Raw genomic sequence first — 5000 nt, forward strand, 5'->3', positions numbered from 1 at the left:
TCTTCAACTCTCACACCTTCAATTAATTGACACACAAGCAGGATCCCATTTGATTTCACCTCAAACCTCCTCAAGCCTTTTCTTGTCACCTGGTGGCAGGTCCGTCATGCTTGTATGACTCGTTCTAAAGGTCACTGCTTGTGCTCACTGTCATTAGCTATCCTCCCCTACCTCTCTCTCTCACTCTCACTCTATCTCTCACCTTAGTCCGATTTTGAAGGTTAAGAGCAAAACGGAATGATCCTGTGTTCCCTCCAAAAAAAAAAAAGGCATGTGCACGGTGCCAGACTGTGCGTTTGTGCATGCGCTGGCAGTTCGAGACAGGCTGATAAAGATAGCGCTGGAACATGTTATCGTTATGTAATACACTGTTTCAGACAGTGTGCCTGTTACAATTACAGCATTATCTGGAGTTCATGCCGTGGTTATCTGAGTATCTATTATTTCATTACCCCGTTGTAGAGTGTGGGAAATAAATCGTTTTCCCCCACCCTGCACTTTAGCTGGCTAGGCTAATCAAGGGGCTGATTGTGAGTGTCCTAGACAGAGAATAAATTAATTGGATTGGTTGTTAGGCGGCATCAAGAAAATAAGTGCTATATTGCTTCCTGAATACAAACATGGGATTTTTAATGAATTGAACTCGGAAACAGCACTTTAATGAACAGCTCTGTCGGCGATATGAGCAGATTGGCTGGGACACTTTTACTAGTCGGGCTTACTCTAGTAGGGCAGTATAACCTTTTGACACAGGCGAAGACAGCATGGGTTAGGGCTAGTTAAGACAGCACACAGAAGTGCTTTACATTCCTGCACGCTTGGTATGCGGGCGTATGACCATGAGAAGAGAAGCATGGCTGATGAACGGTGCTGAATAAACAATAGGAGAATAGGAAAAGCGACAGCAAATACAGGTGTGGCGTTTTATCAACTTTAGGGTTGGGCTAGAGCGTGTGTGTGTGTGTGTGTGTGGGATGGGATGGGTAATCACTGTAAATTTTAATCAGATCAGATCAATTATTCATGGTCGGGGGCCAAGCAAGGCGATTTTTCTACGGCTAAACCCCCCCCACCACACACACACACACACACACACGCACACACACACACACACACACACACGCACAGAGCCCCCCACCCCATCCTTATTCTCTGCGACAGCTCACAATGAATTATTCAGTTTGCATTTACACAAAGAACTCATCTCTGATACCTGATCAGTCAGTTAGAAACATTATGCAACAGGGAATGTCAATTAGAAATGGGCAAATTGTTCTTCTGATATGCCCAACCATGAGCAACCAATCCCCCGCCTCAAGCAATGAGTGAGAAAACCACATGATTTAAAAACCCCTTAAAGGGCCCTCCGGGCTCCTACAAGTTGTGACTTTTGACTTGGAGGTGCTCAGTGTTAAGAGTCTGTTGAATAAGGGAACTAACTAGCAGGTTAGCATTCCGCTACACACACTCACTCACGTATGCACACACACACACACACACACACACACACACACACACACACACACACACACACAAATAAACAGAAATACACTCACACACGTTGAAAGAAACAAATAAAAAAATCCTTCCAGGAACATGCAGGAGCCCTGAATGGGCGGGGCCCCCCACTGGGGGGCAGGCCAGGAAGGGCGATGAAGAGGCGACCGTTTGCCGAGAGCAAGATGGATCGGCTCCAGGAAGGAAGAGAAAGTGTAATTCTTGGTTGACACAATTTATCGTGGAATCGCTGTCAGCCACCCACCATAAGTCACCAAATGATGGCTCTTAATAATTCATATGGATCCCTTGTGGGAATTGGTTACAAGGGCAAAGCGAATCCCACGACACTGGGTCAAACTGGCACCCTCTCCCCTTGCCCCCCCTCTCTTCTCTATCTTTCCTCCCCCCTCCCCTCTCCTTTCTCCTCTTCTCTTTTCTCCGCTTTCCTCTCCCCGTTCCTTTCACCTGCTCATCTCTCCTCTCTCCTTTCCTGCTCTCTCCCCTTCTCGCTGCTGTCCCCTCTACCCTGTACTCCTTTCCTCTCTCCTATCTTCTCCTCTCTCCTCTCCCCTCTCCCCTTTCCTCCTCTCTCCCTCTTTCCTCCTCTCTCCTCTCCTCTCTCCCCCCTCCTCTCCTCCCCCCTCCTTTCCACCTCTCTCCTCTCCTCCTCTCCCCTCATCTCTCTCCCCTTTCCTCCCCTCCCCTCTCTCCTCTCCTCCTCTCCCCTCATCTCTCTCCTCCCCTCTCTCCTCCCACCTCTCCCTTCTCCCCCAGCCCCTGGTAGTTGATCTCGATCACAGGGCCACTAGGGTTGTACTACTGATTTCTAACTAGGTGGAGTGGGCAGCATGCAGTGGGTGTGTTGTCCATTCCACGCTGTGCTCCTCTCTGATGATCCGGCATCTCAAAGGCGGCATTAATAAGGCAACACTATTGACATTTCCATCGGGAACATTCCTCTGCATCGCTAATACACACAGTTCCCCATGTTCTGCATGTATCTCTTGCAGCACTGCGAAAAAGGACCACTTCCCCACACGAGATTATAAAAAAAGAAAAAAAAGAGTCCACAATACAGTCCACAATAAACATTTTGTCCTCCTAAATAACAGTTAATAAAAGCTATCACTTTGAGGGCTTACCAGGTAGATAAATGGATCATTTTTCAATAAGCCTTTGATTGGGATGGATGGCCCGTCACAGACCAGCGGCGCTGCTTGTCAGGTTGCGGCGGCAGACGAGTGATGACCACTCGTCTGCCCGCCAACTGTCCCTCTTTGCAGGCAGAGACACGTCAAGAGTGCGCGCCGAAGGATGGATCAATTTCTTTCTCTCCGTCGTCTACCTTTCTGGGTTTTCTCATGTCACACTGTAATCGCTGCTTCTGTGAAGGTTTAGGACGCCTTCCTTGACACACACACAAATGCACACAGACACACACACTTTTCATCGGGACACCTGACACGCTGACATCTCCCCCTGCTGCGTGTGCGACAGCGATCAACCTTTTCCTAGCGTGTGTTCGTCACGTCTTTTGTCTGTATTTGTTGGCTTGGATGATCGTGTGTATGTGTGTGTGTGTGTGCATGCGTGTGTGCTTATTTTTCTGTGTGTGTGTGTCCTGGGGACTCAGGGGCCAATAACAAAAAAAATATTTTGTGGTGTTCTTTCAGAGGGGCCAGTCCACTGAATGACAAATAGAGAGAGGGACAATGGAGGACGTCAAGAGAGAGGGATGGAGAGACCGACGAAAGAGGGAATTCGATCTACAAGTTTGTGTTCCCCTTATTTTGTTGTTTTGGTGCTTTAACTCATATTGTTATCTTTGTTTCTCCTTTCCTTCCTGTGAGGGTTAGGATTACGGGCTAGGCCTAACCCTAACCCCCCTGCGGTCCGTCTGCCTGGAATCGGTAACGGTAAATAAGTGGTAATAGGACTGAATGGAAGGGGGAGCTCGCCACCGTTTTTCTGTCATCACTTTAGAAGGTTGCGACCCCAAAGCTCAGTGGCACAAAGCTCTTCAATTATTCAGCGTGTGTCCCGGGGCCCCGCTCTCCGGAGGAGCCTGTGATTGCTGGGAGCTGACTGACATTTGCACATGAAAATGGGCTGCGTTTCCCTTCCAAACAAGCCCCACTGCTCAAGGAGAACAGCAGAGGGGCCCCAGGGCCCCCTGCTCTGAGCTCCGGGTACGCGGCGCGTGTCTCTGCCCCGGGACGGCCCCGCTCTGGAGGTTTGGACAGATGTGTTGGTGCTGTTGTTTAACGTGGGGCTTAGCGCTGTGCGCAGAATGGAAAGGGAGGAGAGTCTTGTCTTTGTATGTAAGGTGTAAACAGAGTTCCAGTTGTACGTGGGTAATTGAACATTAGGAGGAAGGCAGCATCCTAAAAGTGTCAATATGTAATGAGCATAAAGTGACAGAGTAAGGGTTAGGGTTAGTACCCGGGGGACACGCAGACTCATAAATCATCTCACTGAGTGAGGTCAAGGGTCATTTGACTCAGGCATGAGCAGAAATGTGAGTTTGGTTATGGGAATATATTTCTTGTAATAATGTGCGAATACATTGTGTACATACCAATGTACATATTGACTAACTGCCAGGGCCTCAGTTTTGGCGGGGGGGGGGGGGGTAGTGGGGGCAGGTGAGGGTAGGTGGGGTTAGTGGGGGTAGGTGGGGGTTGTGGGGGAAGTGGGGGAAGGTGGGGGCCATGGGGGTAGGTAGAGATAGGTTGGGGTATGAGGAGGTAGTGGGGGTAGATTGCGTTAGGTTGGGGTACTGGGGGTAGATAAAGGTAGATAGAGGTAGATTGAGGTAGGTGGGGTTAGTGGGGGTAGGTGGAGTTAAAGGATAGTAGGTGAGGATAATTGGACGTAGATTGTGCTAGGTGTGGTTAGAGGGGGTAGTTGGAGGTAGGTGGGGGTATTAAGGGGTAGGTGGGGGTAGGTGGGGGCGTGGCAGTTACAGAGGGATGGATAGGGGTCCAGGCATGGAAGGATGAACATGGGACAGATGACAAATTGTGATAAATAAATGTGGTCCGGGGCCGGCCGTGTGGACGGTTTTATTAATAGGGAGAATTAGAGTGGCTGTGCAACCCAATCTGCCCGCTGTCACTCAGCATCAGGGCCCATAATCAGAGCCTAATGAAACAGCAGAGCAGCGCAGACCAGCCCTGTGGAGGCTGCTGCCTGGAAATAAACACTTACTGTACATTGCCCCACGTGTGTTGGTGAAGTGGAAATATATATACTAGTATTGTCTCAGTGAGCCATGACTATAGACATAGGCTGAGGGAGATATCTATTTTATGCTTTGAGAAGGTGGAAAAACCACCTAATCTCACATTACTACATCATACAACACTCTGGGTTAAACGGCTGCTTTAATGACCACTTTGTTTTTTAATATCGCTACATACATAGAGCATCGTCCAGCCTCATTCAGAGACATGACGCTGATTATGTTTATACTTCCACACAAGCAGTCTGTTCCTCCA

Source organism: Micromesistius poutassou (assembly GCF_964030765.1).
Source record: "Micromesistius poutassou genome assembly, chromosome: 15".
NCBI lineage: Eukaryota > Metazoa > Chordata > Actinopteri > Gadiformes > Gadidae > Micromesistius > Micromesistius poutassou.